We start from the raw sequence: 22,553 nt of genomic DNA on the forward strand, positions 1-22,553 counted from the left end.
TCAGTCAGTGCAGGTTTAGAGATCATTAGTATCAATAACCCATTAAGGTTGTCTAGGAAGCACTCGCATTTTATTGGTTTCAAAGTCCCTGGTCTTGTATAAATGGTACGTACAAATAAAAAGGTTGCATATGCTGGTTTTTCATGCACATGATGGGATGTATAAAAATTAACCTGACGTGAGCAAACTCCAGACCAGCCGTGAGAATGTGCGGGCCTTGCAGCAAAGTCTTGTCTGGCTCTGTCTGGCAATTTCAAACTTCAAAGTACTGAAACTCGCCAGATGTTTCTGAATAAAGTTTCCACTCCAGTTACTGTGATGTGTTTATGAAAACCCAAAATTATGTCCACTGATACACCATGATAGTTTGATTATTTTTGTAGATAATTTTGTAGATAATAAACAGGAAGAAAATGCTATTTTTCCCAACATCCTAAATATGAGGGTTCTCTTTATCGCTGTATTGTGTGCCCCATGGCTAATTTCCCACAGATGAAATACTTTACCCACTGTACTAACATCAAGATCAGCAGGGGAAGCTGCAATTTTCTCTGTTTACGAGACATTACAGGAGATGTTAACGCATATATGAGAATATACAGTAGCTGAGGTGCACAGACATCCATGACGCACAGGATGTGAGGCGCACAGATCCAGTGCCAGGTATACAAATGCACTTACTCAAAATCATGGCGTGCCTCTGCCACAGGAGCTGTGGATTGATGAACCCGACCCGGGCCCACCAAAGCCAAGGGCAGTAGCTGTAAGGCTGGGAGTAACTTATTGGAGGAAGCAAGGCAGGGTAAGTGGCTCGTTCACGTGCGGCCAATTTCACATTGATTGTGATGTATAAAAAAAAGGTGCACAGGCTTTATACATGTGGATATTTCTTTGTGTACATTCCTTTCAAGTTTTGTGAGTACGCCTTCTTTCAGTATGAGAGCTGCAGTCTTTTAAACATGAGGCCCCAGATGAAGAACAATGCTGCAGGGCAGAACCATTTGTGTTACAATTTTGTAAAATTGAAAGGATCTGCAGTCTCTGATTTTACATCGTCCTTCAAATAATGATCAGCATATGAGAAATGTACAAATATTCTTGCAATGGTAGCTGTAATTTACAGTCTTTAACAACAACTTAGTCCTACACAGAGGAATGTGACTCAGCCCTGAGCATTGACCTCCACTGTTATGCTGGAAGGAGCTGCACAGAGATGTAACACACTCGTCAGTTTTATCATTATATACAAGTGGCATGTTTATATTGGGTTAATAATACTGCAGCTAATCCTCTAGTTCTTGGCAGAAATGTGTATCTCTGTACAACATAAACTGTCTGGTTATGTCCTCCTCCACAACACCTCAATGATGTTTTCTTGGCACACAATTACAAGGTAATCTAATGGAGCAGCAAATCACCCTCCTCCTCATGCACACTTATAGCTGCAATCACCACGTTTGCCTTGAGGCTCCATCACAAATGAAAAAGAAGCAATCGCCTTTGAACTTTTTAAATCTGCAGAATCTTGCAAAAAAGTGCAAATTGCATAAACCAAATTGGCTTTCAAATGTTTCCATAGTTAAATCATTTAAGATATATATTTCGTAAGAGCAAAACCTTCATGTAACATGGTTTTGCAATAACGGTCTTACCAAGGTGGAAGAGGTAAAAGTATATTTTTCTTTCTTTTCAGAGACAGGACTTTCTTCCTTTTTTTAAATCATTTCCTATCAATGCTAATGATCCAGTCGGTAATGTAATAAAATACTTTACCCTACTTGGTATAAATTATGAACAGGAAAACACTTGAATATGTTGTGAGTCTGTATAATTGCATAAACCCTGCTGGTATGTTTTAGCTCGGTTGAGTAGTCCCTTTTTTTCCTTTGATCTACACCTACATGTTCAACCCACGGCTAAATGTGACATTTTGAAGGGCTTTCTGGGAAAGAAGGGCAAAAATACATAGAAATCATTTCTTGTTACTGGTTAATATCAATATTATTTTATTACATTGACTTTTTAATTTGTTGTCTAATGCTTTCTGTGTGGCTGGTTTAATCTCTTTTTCAATATGCATGTATTGTATTCTTTAAAGTCGTTTTATGCTTTGTGGATGGGAGGTGTTTTTGCTTATATACTATATATATGTGTGTGTGTGTGTGTGTGTGTGTGTGTGTGTGTGTGTGTGTGTGTGTGTGTGTGTGTTAGTGACAATAAAACAAATCTTTTCTCTTTTTATATGTATAGCAATTTTTTTGTAATACCTTTGCTCTGGAGAATCCCTAAAGGATTTTTGTTCTCTTTCATGTTCCGTTGTCTTCTTCATTATGTGTAAATTAACATACAAACATAGAAGTAGAGGCAAGTAAAGCATGTTGAAACACAAAATAAATGAAGGAATACTTTGATCATCACAGCTGTGGGCCGCTTTTTTTTTTTTTTTAAGCATATTGTGCTGGATATGAATAGAATGAAAACAAATGCTTTTACTTATTTAAACTGACAATCACACATGAATTATGAATGTAAAGTGGTCGATTACACTAAGTGTAAAAGAGAAGCTTAATGAACTCATAATGAAAATACTGCATCATTTCTGCCTTTGGTGCAACAGTTGCAGCAGATATCAACCCTAATCGTATTTTCTTAGATTATTGGATTCACTCAGTGAAATATTATTGGATAACATCACTCAGGCTTTATATCTTCTTTCTACTAAAATAATTTGGTGGCCACACGGTACGCTCCCTGCAGGATTCCCAGGGGTCTTGGAAGTTTTAGTATAAACAAAAGGTAAAGTGGCCTTGAAAATGCCTGACTTCAAAAATAATAATGATAAACAAAATGACAACATTCAGTTTCATCAACAAACCTCAGCTCTCTCTTCATCTGAGGATCAGCATTTCACATCCCGAAGAGAGAACCTGAAATACAGATTAGTCTTGATACAGCAGCAGCTTTTAAATGATATTTCTCTTCTTTTCAATTTGACATGATGGATGTAATGACTCAGTTAAAGAATATCATCTTTTTGCTCTTAACGCGACAATTTGGAGCCCTGGAAAGTAAACAAAATGTCCTTGAATGTGTGAGTGTGGGAACCCACCTGTTAACACTGTCTTCTTTGAATGCATCTTTCAACACCTACAGTCTGTCACTGTCAGAAAATGTAGTCAATTTTTCTTGGACGAAGGAGTTTACTTTGATTTATGTGAAAATTAAATAAAACAGAAGGAACAAGGTTAGCAATACATGATTACAGAATACACAAAATACTGATGAAAAGCATCTTGTGTTAAATGAAGCTATTTGTTTAAATTTGTCTACTTATCATACAATTAGTGCAACACCAGTTGTGGATACTGAATGTGTACTGCTATTCAGTTTAGTTTCTGTGTGTGGTTTCTATCTTATTTTATCATTGAGTGTGCGTTTTTGGACCTTAACCTTACTTTTATGTGTTAAATATCAGTGAGCTACATCCACAAGCTCACAAACAATTATACAATAAGCGACAAAACACGAGAAATCGGGCAGGTAATCCTTAAATATAGGGCAGGATGTGCACTGTACACCACAACCTGTCTGCTAGGTGCCAAAATGGACCTGAACTTCTCTGTCATCCCTGAGCATTTCCAACACATTTGATGAAACACATTATATGATGCTATGAGGATCACGGCGAGCAACACATGAATCCATCCTGCAGAGAGAGGCTGAGGAGATGAAACAGGAAGGATATGAAGCAATGACCTTGGAAACAGGACTGTCATTGCATCTCTCTCGTGTCCAATTCGTCTGTCACTGACATAGACACTGACTCCTTTTTATAATCCCAAATGTATGTCAAATGTGTTTAAAGAAATGTGTTTTTGATGAGCAGAGCCGAGTAGTTTGCTATAAATTTCCCTACTATAAATGTTTAATTCATCCAGCGAAGGTGAGGAAACTAAATTCTGCACATGGAGGAACTCTCTCTGCTGCTTTCTGCTGCCGTCTCTCTTTTTCCCACAAGCACACATGTGTGGACATGAACACACACACTGAGTGATGTGTGTGAAATATGAAAAGCTTATTTCAGGGAAACCCATCTGATATCTGTTTCAGTCATTACCATAATAATTGGCACTCCAGTGCACAGAGTAAGAGCCTGGCGGACTGGGATAGAATAATAACTAGGGAAGAGAAAGGAGGGGGCACACTGCAAAAAATATCAATCATAACAAGTCTTATATTCAGTCTGACAGAATTTTTTTCTCCTAAAACTAGAGAAAATGTATGCCCAGTGGGCTGCAGTAATTCCCCATGAATTCAATACGGTTTGATTCATCTCAGGATTTGTCATTATTTTCAAGTGAGGCATAATAAAGGCAGTTTAATTCAGAAAAAAGCATTAACAGCTCAATGGTGATTTCTTGAGGATCTATATATTCTATCTATATTTTGCAATGTGACAAAGAGAGCAGCATCTGTTGAGCACAACCTATGATGCTCAGTTTCACGCTGTATGTGCTTCTGCTTCCTTGGCCATCAGCCATATGGATCTCAGCTCCTCTGAGATTTTTCAGCTGCCATGTCTTATGAAACATTTTATTGCAGAACACCATGGGAGGTTCTTTATGTTGCCTTCTCAACACACACACACACACACACACACACACACACACACACACACACACACACACAAAAAGCTTTTGTCTGTCTTGTTTCACAATTGATTTTGCTCCAAGCGCGCAGCTCCCAGTGGTGATGAATGGCTTCATATTGATATGAATGCTACACTGTACAGATTAAACTGCTTTCAAGACAAAGATTCATGCTCTATTTGGGATTTCTTCAAATCCACGCTTCAATGTGATCACAGAGGTACGATGCAGTGTTTCCCACAATTCCTCATTTAATGACAAAATATATTATCATTGACAAACCAAATTACCTATATGAGCCTAAATTGTACTAAGATTAACTAATAGAAAAAATATTGTTTAATCAGTACACAAACCAAAACATTAAAAAAAAGTTGTGGTTTTTTATGAGGAGGTACAACCAGCACAGAAAAATCACAACGTTTAATTTAAATAAAGTAAAACATTTGCAAAGCTTATTTATGTTAACTAGCTTGTAGTCTTTTTCTGTCTTATCTTCAGCATTGCAACATATCTATGTCACTGCCACCTGTTGACCTGTGGAATAGGTAGTTAATAAATAAAAGTAATTAATAATTGGTAGGATTGCGTATTGCTTCACCCACGTGCACCCACTCCTGTGCAAGTGCTTCCTTGTGTACATGTACTAGCTAAACAAAACGGTGACCTATACAACTTCATAGCATTTGTAGAGGTCTAAAACTCCACAGAGAACCTTTCATTCTTATGCTTTAGAGGTGCTGATGTTTTTAGCTTTCCAATGAGCTATGCGAACTGTTTCCCACTGTTTCCAGTCTTTATGTTGAGCTAAGCTGATTGACTCTTGAGCCTTGCACCATGGGTAACGCACAGGCATGACAGGGGTATTGATCTCCGCATCTTACTCTCAGCAAGAAAGCAAATACCCAAAATGTCAAACCTTTAAGGTGTCGTTAGTCTAGAAAGCAAAGCTACTTGGTTAAGGTTAAAAAAGGTTGTTATTTTGTCATGGTTAACTAGGTTAAGGGAATGGTAAAAGTTATGGTTCAAAGAAACCAATGTTGAATGTTGTTAGGAAACAAGAAATTAATAGAAAAACACTTTCTTGACCAATCCAGCCTCTAGTGTTGCATACACAACTTCCACATCCCACTACTTTCCAGAGTCAATAAAAAAAATAAAATGGGAAATTTTTTTGGTAATTCTCAACATCATTACACATTTAATGCTGAAAAGTGTATATTTCTTTTTGTAACTTCTTGTACTATAATGGAAACGCGTCTTAAAATGTTTTTCTAACATATTTTTGGCAACATTTGCCCATGAAAAGTCTACATACCCTTCCGTCAGACATTGCAGCTGTCTATTAAGCTGCACAATTGTTTTACCTGCCCTCACAGAATCAGTTTCTGACCTCTTTGTTACAGGAACAAAGGTGAGCACTTGGCTGGGCCAGAGGGAGCTGGGTTTGCATTAATCATACAGACTGCAGCGAGCCTCCTTTTCTGTTACAACCAACCTTTACAACCGTACCGTCAAAGACTAAACCACGTGGATTTATCAGTAAGGCACCAGGCAGCTGAATGACAGCTGTACTATCTGCCATTGATTCAGGAGCTTTAACGAGACTGCTAATGCTGTGCAGGACCAGTTGCAAATTATTTCATCATGTCAGAAGAAATCCCACAGATGGAATTCCAGTCGTATAGCAAATAAACTTTGAAGGTGAACCGTGTTAAACAGAGACATTGAGGAGACTTTCTAAAAGTAACTTAAGATGATCAAGCTTTTGGCAATAATAATTTAACCACACTGGAGGTCAACTGCGCTCCAGGCTTATTTATCTTATCTTTTAGTTGTGTTCAGTGGGCAGCAGCTACTGCACTGTGGCGCAGCTGGAAGTTCAACACCACAGTGCTTCAAGGCTCCCAGCTGCTGCTGCCGCCCCCTGCCGAGAAATAAAAGAGGAGAAAGACAAAAAATGAGCCGTAGGCCAGCTTTGCTTGTAATGGCCAGTTTCCTCCAAGGTCAGGGATGAAGTGGTGTATGACTCATAGAATTAGTTCATAAATCATTCAATGGGTGAAGAGATAAAAAGCCAATACCTGGAAGCAGGTTCGTTACTGTCCAAATGCTACAGGAGCTACCCTATCTGCGACAAATACATTTGTACACAGCCAATTTGCTTTGCCAAACATTTCTTTTGAGAATATGTAAGTAGATTTTGATTTTAGATTTGATTAAATATTTCCGTTCATCCTTCCAGTTTCTCAACAGTGTCAGTGGGGCAGTTTGTTCATGGCTATATCTAGCAGACGGGACAAACCCCATGCTATAGCGAGCTGTTGTCTATTTTAAAGTCGTGTATCTCCGACCAGATGGAAGTATACTGTGAGGTTTTGATTGAGGGGGTGACTAGTGTCTTTTTAGTATGATTGCTAGTCGTGTGATGGCTCTGCCGTTCATGTCTGGGAGATTGGGTGTGGAAGGCAGATGACTTTGGAGGCAGTATGTATGTGATGATGACATTTGTTTTAGTTGGGGATGGTTAACTTAGTGAGGAAGCAGGGAGAACAGTAGAGCAAGATTATGTTTTTGTGAGTCTATGCTGGGATTGTTTATGGATATTATTCTATGTTACATGGATATTATGTGTTGATCAAAACTGAGCTTATTGTCTGTAATGAGCCTGAGATATTTAAAGCTGTTCACCTGTTCAACTGTCTCGCCACGGATGCAGGTAGGATTCCATCCCAGTGTTTGTTTGATGTGCTAATGACTAGTTCTTTTGTTTTGTCCATGTTCAGCTGCAGGTTGTTGTCAGTGAAGTGTGAAATAGAGATAGGCTGTAACAGACTTATTGTCACTGAGAGTATCTGAAGTATGTGGTTGTGGGCTAGTATTGTTACAACTGTGATGTTTTCCCAGTGTCTTTCCGTCTGCCTTTCCATGTGTTTTTTTGTTGTTGTCTGATTTGGGGCGAGGTTATCTTTCCTGGTTCCCAGTTTAGCTGCAACTGCACACCTGGTCTCAATCACAACATCATCCTTCCCACTCCACTCACCTGCCACTCATCATGCCATCAACCTGCAGTATATCTTCAACCACCTCAGCACCAGCTTCTTGTTTTCAACCTAGTGGTAGCTACACTTTGTCCAATTCTCTAGTAGTTAGTCAACAAAAAATGGACTGATGCGAAGTTGCCTGGTGATCCCAGATGTTGGAGGAGGAAGTAGAGGAAACACGCAACAGCATCCTCTGTCCCTCTTTTGGCCCTATAGGCAAACTGGTGGGGTTCAGCTGCGGTCTGGCAGCTGGTCGGATGGTGTGAGGAATTAATTCCTAGAGCTGTTGTCGTCTATATTTTTGCTATACATCAGTTGCGTCTGGTTTACCTGTATGCTTGATCTGTAGTGAGAAATTAAAATTGCAATTTTTTTTTTTAATCGAAAATGCCTCTTTTGACAGTCAAGGTTGCCCACCCCTGGTATATGAGTATATATTTTAGAGGTGGGAGGAGAAGGAATCTGTCAGGCTGAAGGCTGTTGGGCTTCATTTGGTGAAGGATGTAGGCCAGAAGGGCTGTTCTCCAGGTGTTGGAAAACAGCCAGTACACTTTTGATTTACTCATTCAAATGCATCTGACAGCTGCATCATGTTTTCTGTCACCATGTCCACATTACATGGTAATAACTTGATTAAAAAAAGTAAAACATAAAACTCTTTCTGGTCTCTTTTGCCACCTGCCATCCCAGTCTGAAGAAACAGATCCTAGAGGCGTTGATAACTGAGAGATGACAGAGTGAACTGTGTTATTTTGTGCTGTGTCTAGTAATGGTGCTTCTCCTCCTCACATCTCCTCTCCTTCCTTGTCTCTTCTCTCCTCCTCAGGTCTTTATAGGATCATATTTGTCTGCTAATTTAGCACAGATTTATTCTGATTCGTCATTAGAGGCTCACAGTAGCACAAGTCACACCTTCCTTTCTTCCACAATGCCTCAATTTAGCGTGACCTTCCCAAAGCTCTGTCTAGCCAATATGTCTCATTACTGCACCATGGGGGGCTGACACACACACACACACACACACACACACACACACACACACACACACACACACACTAAAATATATGTGAACACAGATCACAGATAATTAAAGAAAGCACAAGAAATCAAATATGAAGAAATAATACACCCAGCTCTGACACTGTCTTTCGTCAAAGTACACACACACAGACTGCAGAGTATCAGTGACTGACAGAAAAACTGAGAGAAAAAGAAATGAGAAGTGAAAGAGAGCATCAAGGCTTGGGAGATTTATGCACACACACACAGACATATGTCAGGAGTTAGAAGCATAAACAGAATATAATTTGAAATAGGCTTTTTTTGTTTGAGGAGAGAAGGTTTCAGTGTGAAGTTACTATAATGTGCACTAAAAGAAAGCACTGTGTATCCTGAAAGGTTTAACGAAGATTCAGGTACAAGGCATGATTGTCTCCAACATCAATCAAAAGAGAAAATTTGCTCTAGTTGAATTCGGGGGTGGGAGGGTAATGTATGCATGTACACATGCACACACATACATTAATGTGTCCGCCTTCATGCAAAAATATGCTATAAATACTAATTAATTCATACAGAGAATAAAACAAACAAAGAAACAGAAGAATGATTCACTGTAGCAAGGTTTTTTCTTTATTTCTTTCTGCCGAGAAACAATAGGAAAGACGACATTTAAAACAAAGCGTTGAGTTGCTCCCATTTATAGATGGCCCCAGCAGGAAAGACAGCATTTTGTTTATTAGACATAAATGATATGAAATTGTTATGAGCGAATACATTTGAACAGTGACAAGTGCTTTATTTTGAGGAAAATATACTTTCATACAGAAAAAAACGATGCAACCAAAAATTATATTTTAGCACTTCCCCAAAATTTCTCAAATGAGGTTTTCTGGGGGTGCTCATGTCTCTTTGAGGGGAGCAGTATTCAGAGCCCTGCTTATTACACTTTATCTCGCATCTTTGAGGAAATTACACCCAGCTGGTACCTTCAGTCACCCATTTTTCAAAACAACAATCTCCAGTTGGTAGGGCGAAAACTCATTCGATGACATCCAAAAACATTTTAATTTGCATGGCACCTCTTTCTTTCGTTTTTTATCTTCAAATGCACACTTGTAGAGCACCATAGAATATATCCCTCTTTACGCAGCCATTTCACGGAACATTGACCAGACCCTGGGGCAGTATTTCCCATCCTGGTAAAGACCTCCTCTGACCTCCAACCTTGACAGACTGTGGAAACGAGATCTATCATCAGATGGCTCCGATCTGAACTGAAAAGACATTTTGCACAAAATTTCACTTCTTCCAGGGGGGTATCGAGGGGAATTTCACTATTCTGTGAGGGATCGAGGGGTGCAATATTGGTACTGGTCTGTCTTTCTTTTTGTCTTCCTTTCTTTCTTTTGCATGTATTATGGATGTCTCATTTGTTTTCTCACTCAGTGGCTCAAGTTCATTGAGCCATGAAGCGCATCTCAAGAATTTATCGTTGAAAGTATGTCAATGTGATATATTTGTCACTGAGTTTAGCAGTACAATTGCTATAAAATTAAAATACAAATTTCCTCTGCCATTTTGTTGATATCGGAGATTTTTAAATTGCAAGGTAGAAGCAGCTCACTGTAGATGGTTAGAGTTGCAAGCGACATGCAGTCCCATTGTAAGCATCATGAGATCTGACCAGTTACTGTCCTACAAGCTGCTGATGCTCTTGTCCGATACGCTCAAATATTTAACTTGAAATGCTGTAAAATATGTCGTTTTCATTCTTCCTGTCTAACAGATCTCTTTACAAATGTGATAGTCCAGACAGTCTTGTTGCACAGCTTGGGTGTATATTGGTGATACAGGAAAGATACAAAAGCTAATCTAATGTTATCCTTATCGTTGACATACAGAGCTGAAGATGAAAAATGAGTGAGTGTTTCTTTAAGAGCATATACACTCTGATGTGAACATATTGGGAATTGAAGCCCTGAGGGTTAGTGTGTGTGTGTGTGTGTGTGTGTGTGTGCGTTCCTGTCAGAGGTAGAGCTCGTATTCACATGATGACAAATTGTCTCTCTAGCAGACTGCGTGTTCATGCAGTGTCACTCATTTGTCTCCCCCACACTGCTCACACACACACTGCTCACACACACACACACACACACACACACACACACACACACACACACACACACACACACACACACATACACATGCTGTCAGGTCTCTGGACAGCCTTGACAGTATTTGTGTGTGTGTGTTAATGGCTTTATTGACCTGAGGCCCAAGGACACCACAGCACTCCCCGCCTAAACCAAAAGGTTGCTTAATGGACGGCTCTCCTCCTCCTCGTTTCATCCACAGTCTCCCCTCTACTCCCCCCACCTATGATCTCCTCCCATCTCATAGATGCCTTCTCCCCCTGATCCTCCCTCCTTTTCTTAATCTCCTCAATCTCTCTATAATCTCCCGCTTCTCTCAAAGTCCTACATAAGTGAACAGGGGAAAGCAATGAAAGTTGAAGGAATGTAAGGCGTTTTTAACTACCCAAAGCGCACGCTCCTTCACATAGATACACACACTTCATACACTCTATTTAAAGTGAAATCGAGTGAAATTGAAAGCCACCCTTCATTTATTGGTCGGATGAAATAAGGGGAAGCTTGGATACGCGTGTATGGGAGTTAAAGTGGGATTTGGCAGGTGGGGGAACGGTGTAGCAGGGAAAAATAATTCACCTCAAAATAACTTCTAAATTGATTTGTACTGTGAGCTCCGGTAGACTTGACCCTCTTTAAGCACCCGTTTCTAGACATATATTTATGGATCCAACTGGTCCAAAGGAGTGCCAAACAAAGAAATGAAGATCAGTTCTCGCTCCCCTTCTGTAGCTAGCTAGATGCTGATGATAAATATTGTGTCCGTGAGTTGTCACAGGGATGAAATCTGCAATGCATGAAGCCACTGAAGGGAAAGGGATGAGAACGAAAACAAATCTCTTCACAATTTCATTGGTGAGTTGCGGGAAATCTCTGAAGTCTTCTCACCACCATCATCGTCTAGATACTGTAGCACCAGGGGAAAATAGTCATCTGCTGTCTTCACAGGTTGTTAATTAATTTCAGGATGGGGTCTAATCACTTAAGTCTCCTGTGTAAATTCTTTACTCTTTTGCAATTTTGGCCGCGGAATAAAAACTTTAAAAGGTGACACCTTGTGGGTGTGGAATACCTCAGAGGTGAGTTGTTTTCTCGAGGTGTGACATTTCTGCAGCTTTGGTCTCAAAGACAACCCCAGCGCAGTTCATTTTCTCTGCTCTGCGTCATTCACTGTACCTTCTCAATAAGGGCACACAGATCAAATAATTATAATCAGGTTTTTTATAACTCGTTCAAATCTGGGCCTTACAGCGAGTTATGGTCCAAAGCAATGACTGTTCGGTGAAAGTGTTGTTTTTGTTCTGATAAATAACTTTTAGGCAATAACTTACAGGAAACTTACAAAATTGTTCTGTCAAACATCCATCACAGACAAGCAGGAGCCGAATTGTTTTAATGGATTTCATTTAGCAGGCTCCTTCATGAGCTGACTTAAATCAAGTAAGAACAACAACTTGAATGACAGAGGTTCTTAAACATTGATTCCTGTCCACCAGTTTGAACATTTTTCAACCCGACCACAGAGCAGCACGTCATCGTCTGCTCTTGTTAATTAACGATGACGAGACTCAAATAAACATGGCAACAGTGACTGTACGACAGCCAGGACAGATGACAGTTATGGAAATAAAGTGGTGGCTGTGTTGTCAACAGGCGAAGACTGTCAGTATTAAACTAGAGCTCCTCGAAAAGAAAAACATTTTTCAAATCAGTGAGCTATACTTAGCTGCTGTTTGTCAGTCAGTGAATGTTTAGCTCGTCTTTATTTTAGCCTGTTTTCTCCTGAAACTGCAGCTTTTCTTGAGATTTAGTCAGAAGCCTGACGTGTTACTGTGATAGAAACAATTTTGGGGAGGAGGGAAATCAACTGACACAACCACAGCAACTATTAATACATATTGTATCCCTGATGCAGAGCAGAGTCAAGTATAACTTTTTGTCCCTGAGGAGCAACTTGTCTTACCATGAATAATCAGTATACGAACAAAAGGTAATTGTAATCCATTACAGTTACAGATTACAGTAACATTTAGTAAAAATGAGGATTATTATCAGTTTTGCTTTAAACATACACTGAGCAGGGGACACATTTTTGATGCTAAAAATCTTGGTTTCCATTTTCTTTTTTAAGGTTACATTGTTCTGTCGTCTTATAGAATACACACACGTCAATGCTTCTTTGTGAATTTTTCTCTGTTTTCATATTTGGTGTATAGGTAATCCAAAAGTAAAGGAAAGTAATCAAGTTACGTTACTTTTGTGATACTTGGTTACTGACTACATTTTTAATACTTCATTTGTAATTTTAACAGATTAAATTTTTAAAGCAACCCTCAGGATCCTAATGGATTACAAATTAAACTCATTGTCTAGAGGCTGCAGGGAGACCAGGAAGATGACCTGCACTGTTTGCACAATATCCCCTTCTGTTTCTGAGTTATGGTGTTGGATAATGGTCAAAAAAGTGTTTTTCCGGGACATTAGGATGTACAGAGTCAAGATTTCATAGTTTTAGTGTCACCTGTGTCTGTCTGATTAGTCTTACCTGTGGCTCATTATCCCTCCCTCACTTTAATTTAGTCTTTGTTTTCCCTTGTTTCAATGACAGTCTTTGTCAATATGTGAACTGATCCAGCTCTTTCCCCCAGTGTTGCCTGATTTGTTGGACTTTGGATTTATCATTGCCCCTTCATGGATGCTTGTCTTTTGGACCACTTGCCTAATATAACCTCTATTTATCATCCCATAACGCTTGTTCCTTTGTTGAAATGAAATAATTCAACTGCACCAGTTCTTGCTTAGTCTCACACTTGGGTCCAATTCTTTTTGTGTTCCTGTTACTGAGCTTGGCCAATTGTGACAATATGTGGCTATTCTTTTCACAATTAATCTTTTTTTTTTATTCAACTTGAATCAAAATATATATATTTTTTTATGTAAACCATTGCTTTAATGTGAGAGCCAGTCTCTTGAGTTAATGGAAGAAAAGTGCACAAGTCATAGGGGGACAAGCACATTTGTACTGTATAACTCAACAAAAGTCTGTTGCCTTAATATTTATGCACAGACACACATTTATAACAGCAGTATGCACAGACAGAGTGGACTCAAGAGTACAAGCAAGAGCACCTGGTGTCTAAACACTTGACAGCGTTATTAATAACTTGAACAATGACTCTGTTGTATTCAAGTGTGCGAGTAAGTCATGACAGTGAGCCAGCATGCACAATACCAGGACCCTAAAACTGAAGCAGCTATATTGAATCCAGCCATAACTGGGTTTCTCTAAATTATGGTCCTCTTCTACGTGCTCTGAATTGGTCAACAAGGGTTGTTATTAAATGTGCCTTGCAATTAAATTTGATTTGACATCCTCTCTGTCCCTCCCTCCCATCCACATCTTCACTTCCCAAGACCCTTTCATTGCCATTTTCTACCTGTCAACCAAATATCCTCATACTTTTCCACCTGTCCCAGTCACGTGACTCTCACATCCACCACCACACCAATTTCCACTTTTCCTCATCCGCCCTGCAGTATATAACCAGCCAATTTCCACTCCTTCCCGGACAGATTGCCAATGTTGCAGTATTGCTTGTCATCCACTTGAGTCTGCTTTCTAGTTACTTGTTCCTGTCTTTGGTTGTTGTCAGTATTTTGAACCAGAACCTGTAGTTGCCTGCCTTCTCTGAACCCTGCAACCTGAACTCGTTACCCTGAAAGCTGTACCTGCCAGCCTTCCTGCTAATGTATCTTCACCTCACCAATCATTGAACTGTCGCTGTCTGCCTCGGGTGTCTGCATTTGAGTCCTCCTCCCTCTGCTTCCCGTATTCAACCTTTGACAATTTATCCTCCCAACACACAAAATAAAGCATTGATGCTGAGTTTGAAAATTATGAGCATACAGACAAACTAAAGATAAATGTAACTTAACTTTGTATCTGTAAATGTAATAATACCATCAGACCTCTCAGAAACATTCAGCCAAAGTTCATTACTGAATGTTCAATGATGATGGATTGGTTACCTCTCATAGTGATGACCTACTTTAAAAAAAACAAAAAAACAAAACAGTATATTGTTGGAGAAAGAAATGCATCACAGACCAGGTTTAATTGGATTGCTGCAGAGATAGCTTATCCTGTAACAGCCTGTAAAGCTAAATAATGATTCTGCTTTTTTTCCAAATCATATAGAGCACATTTACATTTACTTTAATGCAATTTGGTGAAATTGAGTGGCTGTCTGAAACAAAAAAACATGTATTATATTCAGAATTGTTATCTGACCAACATAGATGCATATACTGTATGTGGCTACATATAAATAACAGTGTCTTAAATCACATTTGGATTTTATGGGGGTCATTTAGCCACACTGTTAAAACCTTTGTTCTATATGCCTGCTTGTTCATGATCTTTGTCTGTCTGTCTTTTCTTTTCTTACCTGCTTATACTAACTTTTTGGACTTTGCTCACTGCCACTAAGAGTACATTTCCTTTTAACTTAACTTGCTCTGTCCATATAAGACTTACCAGAACCGTCGTAACAGAATTCAACAAAATTCACATTTGTCAACTCACTTGAGCTCTTTAGGGAACATCTTTAAATAGGACATCTGATGCACATGACATTTTCATTATACAGATATGTTTTTTGGCTGGACTGCAACAAAGCCAGCACCATAAATGTGAGAGTCTGTCCCTGACTGACTGACTGGTCTGTGGAGTGCTGGAGTTTCCAAATTGGCCCTTGCTCTTTCAAAATTAGTAGGTAGAGAACGTTAGTTATGTACCATAACTCCGTACAGTTGCAGCACTATAAGGTTATTGCTCTGGGGATAAGGGCAAATGTCCATGCCCCACACAACACACATCCACTTTGCAAGAAATCAATAACCCGTCCATACCTCGCCAATACATCACAGTACATCATATGCGCACTAATGGAACAGAGACATTAAAATACCTGATATCCATCATGAGGGAATGAATCTGGAAAACAACATAAAACCTATTGCTGTGAGAATTGGAGATGATGGTTACGCACTGTAACAGTGCAGCCTAGAGCAGAGTGGAAGAGAAAAGAAGCTCTCCATGCGCTGAGAGGCATGAGGGAGAGCGCAGTTAAAGCACCCCAAATAACCATCACTCTAATAGTGAATACGGAATGAGTCATAGAAAAATAAGAGACTTCCTGCGGATAGAAACAAATGAAAGATCAGGCGGAGTTAATAATTAGATATGAGTTATAAATGCAGTTGACTCAAACGTAGCTTAACCATGTCATGTGATATGCTACTTCAGTGCACTTTAATATTACTGAGGCCACTACAGAAAATTGCAGATGAACATTTAACATGCATTCCCATTATAGACACTACCACTGACTATAGGTATAAGTTTTCCATACTGTTGGAGCCTCTTTTGGCTAAGTGCCAGACCTTCCTCCAGAGTGCTAAGCTAGGTTAAACATGTCCTCTACTTGAGGTTTACTTAATATTAATCTTCTCATTAGGCTGTGAGATTGACGTCAAACATTTTATTTCTCTAAAATGTCACACTGTTTAACGGCTGTCACATAAACATTATTCACAATGTTAATGCACACTGACGCACCAATAACAATTTAGAGATTGCACTTACAGGCTGTTAGGAACCTCTTTACAAATTCAGTCACATATTGTCGTCATTAAGGCCGTAACCGGTTACCCAATGTTTTTTGGGGTTTTTTTTCGCTTCAACACAGTGGCAGCTGACGACTGTAGATTACACCAGGTAGACCTTGACTGTATTCAATTCATGTTCCACTCTGAGCATTGATTTGACAGTAATAGTTTATCGACTGTGATGACGTGGTATTGGCTCGGCACACACGCTACAGGAGCTTGTATTGCCTTAGAAAAGATGGATTGCCAGGTGTGAAATCACGCAGCATTATAAGAGCAGTGCATTGTGAGTTTCAAGGACGTTGTAGGGCGAGTAAAGCAAAGTGTTCTCTTCCCAGAAAAGAAAGAAAAGGAAGGAGGGATAAGTCAGCCACCTGAGAGAGGAGAGGAGATTGTCATTCAGCAGGCGTCTGATGACTGTCAGGCAGTTCTCCTCCACTGCAGATGTGACGCAAACATACACTCCTCTTTCTCCTCTCTTCACTGTGTCATCCTCCTCCCACTTTCCTCTCTTCTCCACTTTCCTTCCCTTCATCTTTCCCTTTTCTTGTCTTGTCTGCTGTTTTCTCTCTCTCTGCTCACTCTGTGGGCATTTTTCTGTTGCTTTCTCCATTTTCTCCCTGTCTTTCCTGCTTTTTTTCCTTTAGCTCTCTGCCCTCCCATCTCTCTATTTCCCCACTTCTTTCTTCTTCTCTCAATCCTCTCAGCGGAGATGAGTGGGTGGAGTGAAGCATTGTGCCCTGGAGATTGTTGTGCCATCCGCTTTTCAGATGGGCCAGACCTTGTGTGCGTGCTGTGTCTGTGTGTGTGTGTGTGTGTGTTTGTACTAGCACGACAAGAAAAATGGACATTCCCTTTTACTCGGGCTTTAATAAATGATCTGAGTTATTGGTTCATCGTTGTTGTCCTACAAATATATAAATCTTACTTAGAAAATGACAGCTAATTTTCTTTTACTCCAGCTTTCCGTGCATTTCTTGATTTTGTGTTCAAGCCATTTTTCTTGTTTTTTCCTGATTTTCTTTCTTTCTTTCTCTCTCTCTCTCTCTCTCTCTCTCTCTCTCTCTCTCTCTCTCTCTCTCTCTTCACTCATTCACTCACTCACTCACTCACTCACTCTCTCATGGCATCTCCTCTTCTGCTGTTATTCCTTTACATGTCAGCTCAGAGAGAAATATATTCCCCTCCTCGCTTGCAACATTTCCTCATATCTTCTCACTTACCCTGCCTTCGTCTCCTCCTCCCCATCTCCTCCTCCTCCTCCTCCTCTTTGGCCATTTTTAGACAGTAAATCCCATCCTCTCCTCCAGTACATCTCTGAGTATCTGAGTGTGTATGTAAGTGTGTCTGTGTGTGCATCCCTTACTATCTCTTAAAACACACACACACACACACACACACACACACACACACACACACACACACACACACATACACAGCCACAAAAGCAGAGCAATATGCAACCACTCACCTTCTCAGCCCTCATACTGTAAATTCTTGAACACACTGACTGGATATGATACTTTCACCAACTCACCACTGTAAAAATATAATCCCATTCTTATTTCTGGAATGGAGAAGGAAGGCAGGAATACCAATTCTGCAACACAATAATTAGTTTTACACAGCACTTCTCATTAGAATAATAAAAAGAATGCATTATTGGACAAAATGAAGGTAGTTACTGTTAGGTGAAACTCATTTGTGGTGTTTTTGCACCTTTTTTTTTTTAACCCAATGAAACATATTTGCTGTGTTGTTATTCAGGTCATTGGGTTTGTTTACTGTGGTTGAGACAGAAGGTGAGTGTGTTTCCTTTTTCTTTTCTTTCTTCCACTCTCTGCAAGTTGAGTGGCTGTGTCTGGGTTGAACTGCTGTACTGAAGGTCATTATCAGCATTTTTCCTGGAACAAATAACAGATTTTCTGGTCTTCTTTAAAATGAACTTTACAAGCCCAAAAATAAGTCTGTTTGCTCCATTTATTTATTTTTTCTATACATGAATACATTTAATAGCTTATTTATTTGGTCAGGAAGTAACTTCGACCAAACAACATGACTGATGCTGATATCCAACATGTAATTAAAGCCTAACAATCAGCCCAGTCTAATCCTCTAAATGGCAACATTTTCAGGTATGTTGGCCATGTGTGTGATTTGTGTATGTAATTTTTACATTTAACCACACTGGTTGATTTGTAAACTGATCTGAGCTCATCATATCACATCATATAAAATGCTTTATTTCAACTCTCACTCACCTGATATGTGCTTTCTGTCAGCTGTTTCATTGTTGTGAGATGTTCAAACTGTATTCCGTCCGTTTTACTTACATTACCAGAAATACAGATGCCTGGCGCTCGCTGTCCAAGGTTCTGAATTAACTACTAAAATGCATCAAGTTCTGTTCTTTGTCTGCTTGTTGGTAAAATACAACTTTATCAGCTTTACCATTATCTGAAACAAGTTTTGGAGTGTTCAGTGTAAAAGCTACAGGAGGTTTTTGAACACACAGTGAGAACATTTGATAATAGATATATAGATTTAGCAAGAAAGCGCTATAAACCTTTATCTTCTAAGTTTGTTCTCAAACAGCAACCAGCTACTTTGAATAAAGCTACAACACAGATGCAGAACCTGGTAAGAGAGAGTCATAGAAACATAGTAATTGCTAGTCATTCCTAATATTCTGAATAAATAGCATTATTTAAGCTTGAAGTGCTATTAATAGCATGTGGGATGACATTTATATTCAAAAAGAAAAATAGTTTCATCAAGAATACCACTGATGCAAACAGTATTTCATTTGAAATACAGAGTAAAGATCTCAATCTTTATTTCTACTGGCCTCACTCCAACTGCTGCCAACTATAAACCTGAGTCCAGACCAAATCAATCTAGCCACACAATCAGAGAGCACAGAGTGGCCCATAGTTGGAAATAGATTAACTGAGATGCATTGCAGACAAACTAGGACTACACAGAATGAAAACCTGTGTGCAATGTGATCTCTCTGTCCTGTGAAGTGAGAAGTACAGTTTTTATTGGAACAGGATGTGGTACAGAAACCTGTTCCAGATTCTGAAGCAGAGTTTGACCTCTGTGTCTTGTCTGTCTGCAACAAGCACCAGGTGACTGAAGTTGTTTATTATTAATGTTGTTGCACAGAAAAGTAGGTTATTAAAGGAAGTTTCACCGTCCTGAAGTGTTTGTTGCTCTATTTATTTTTTTATTGTGGAGAACTTTATGACTTTTTGCCCAACTGTGTCTGCGGTAATCTCACATGTACTGGCTTTCACCTCTCATACCTTATTTGCCAGGTGAGGTGGGCGTGTGTGTCCTTTTAGTCCACCCATCCATCCCTCCATCAGGAGTCTTGACAAGGTCCATGTATCACTTAGCCCTGGGCTGTCAGGCCTTTCCTATAAGCCACCGCTGCCTGTAAGATTAATGGCTGTCTTAATCTCACACTTAGAGACTGCTAATAGCTGGACCTGCAGGCAGACAGAGAGACCTCTCCTGCACTCCACAGGAAAAGATATCCTCACTTATTGTGTATATTTTATCATTTTGTTCAGCTACCTTTGTAAAATACAGCCAGTGGCGGACTCAGGCTGTTTGAGCTGCAAGGGCAAAAAACAAATAAAGAAAGGCACCATCTGTGTGCGGTGGGGCACCAGTGTGCGGAGAGTCATGATGTATTTATTTATCTCCACTGCAAGGGCACCCTTAGGGCACTGCATCAGGTTTTGTCCACTGAAAGGGATGGCTGTCAATTTTTCCAACAATTTTTTTTTAAAGGACACAAAATCTGCTCAAATAAATTATTTAAAAAATATAATGTAAAGTCTATACTATAGCATAAGACTTTCACTCTTACTGAACCAATGGCCATATATGCAACATATACTCTTGCATAAATCTTGCTCTCTTTTCGGTGATGGCATTTTTACCAGAAGCTCGACTCGTCTGTGATGCCTCCTCCCCGCTGCCTCACTTGGGTGGCAAGCTAACAATTGAGTCCACAGATTTGTTGTCATTGTAGAGTTAGAGAGTTGTTTTGTACAAAGTCGACAGAAGCACGCTGCTTCTCAGATGTTTTGGTGTCACGATTGTCCACTCAGGACAGCTTTGCTGCTCTATGCTTTGCTTGCTAGTGTCCTCCAGTTTTGTAGTTATGACATTACTAGCTTAGTTTACTGACAGATCAGTAGGGTATGCCATCGATCTGATAGCAGAGTGTCCTCTGTTGGATCACAAGGGAAACTACTTTGCATTCTGGACTGTAGATTTTGAATTCGAAGAGGTTACATTACACTTCGAAAATGAACCGCACAAATTTAAAATAAAAAGTGACAGCCCTACTGGAAGGGCACCCATTAGGGAACTGCATCACATTTTCTCCACTGGAAGGGCACTATAGAGGGCACGGCATCACTTATCATTATTTTAGGGTTCCTTATTGTCTGCTCATGACAAACACACAACTCTTGTCTCCCAGGTTGTCTCATAATTGTATACCGATATTTTTGTCTTGGTATGTACAACTGTGGGTGTTTTGCATACTTTCAGTCGCTGTAACTCAGAGGTTTTTAGTCCTGTTCCTCTAAGTTTCCTGTTGTAAGAAGGTCAACAAAAGTCATTCTGTTTTTGTGTTTATCTGTTAGACATCTGTTTCAAACATCTGTTTAGGACCTCAGATTTATTCAACCACGTTAATAAATTATAAGCAAAGCTAGTGAACAGGTTTGTGGTGGGCTTGACATTGAACACAGTGTGATCCTGACACTGGTTTGAATCCTTGAAATAACATTAAGTGGATAGATAAACGACTCCCAGCAGCTGTTGGCACCGTGTCCTTTGGCAGTGGGATGTGACAAATAACTCAGTTACATTTAAATATAATGTTAATGCACCTTTTAGTAACAAATTTCAATTTCAATTCTAAACTTTTTATGAAACATTCACAAAGGGGTTAGAGTTAGCCAACCCAAAAATAACTCTTTACTCTTAACTCTATTAGATAGCATAGAAAGATCAATGAGAAGAAAATGCTTTTTACTTTTCTCATCATCTACAGAGGCACATAACATTTTTAGTTTATAGAAAAGTAAATGGGTATTAGTGATTTGGGTATTTTGTGCAATAAGGTAAGTAACACACTGAGATAAGGAGGAACCAGGCTAGGGAGAGCTACACAGTAGTGAATGGACTGAGACTTTGGTGATGCAGGTAAAGCAGGTGGGTGACTGTGTACAACCAGGTCCCGCTTGAATACTGCCATGAATAATAATGTCTTCTCAGTCATTTGACAGTAATTACATAAATGAATGCTTATTAGCCAATTCCTAGTTTATGAGTGTGCATGCAATGAGTTCATTAAATCTCCCATAAGGAATTTATGGAGGGAGAGCTGCCACTTAATGGTTGAATAAGGACCTATTAAGTGTGTTTAGAATGCTTTGTGGATTATACTTGCTGTTATAAACCATAATATGTCCCAAGTATATGATCATCAATTACTAAGACATAAATGAGGATGATCATTTTGTCATTTTAAGTTGCTCTTTCTTTCTCTCCCTGTTTTCTGCCTGAGCTAGCTCAGACGACAGTCGATTCAGTGCAGACACGCAGTATTGTGCGTGTCCTCGTGTTACAAAGAGTTGAGAAGACAGCACCTCATGCTCCGCATTGTGTCAGATACTGATTCTAACAAATAAGCATGCACATGATGTAAGGCTGCTCGACTGCCATTCAAATGCACCTTGATGAGTTGTCTTACATTTTCCACAGTGTTTCGATTTGAGCTTTGCAGCACTAGTCAGTCATGTTGGCTGAGCTGCATAATCAAGTGTCTCAATAGCACCTTTCTTTAAGACAAGATGACAGTAGCTCTTTTCTGCTTCCTCTAACAGAAACTCTATTGTCATATTATGCAGAGAGATAGCTGTCTGACTCATTTGTTGCACTTTGTCTGGGTCCAAGGTTTATGAATATATGTAGTGGGGGAGCAAAGGAGAGGGATTCTTTGGTTTCAG

Source organism: Dicentrarchus labrax, unplaced genomic scaffold (assembly GCF_905237075.1).
Source record: "Dicentrarchus labrax unplaced genomic scaffold, dlabrax2021, whole genome shotgun sequence".
Taxonomy (NCBI): Eukaryota; Metazoa; Chordata; class Actinopteri; family Moronidae; genus Dicentrarchus; species Dicentrarchus labrax.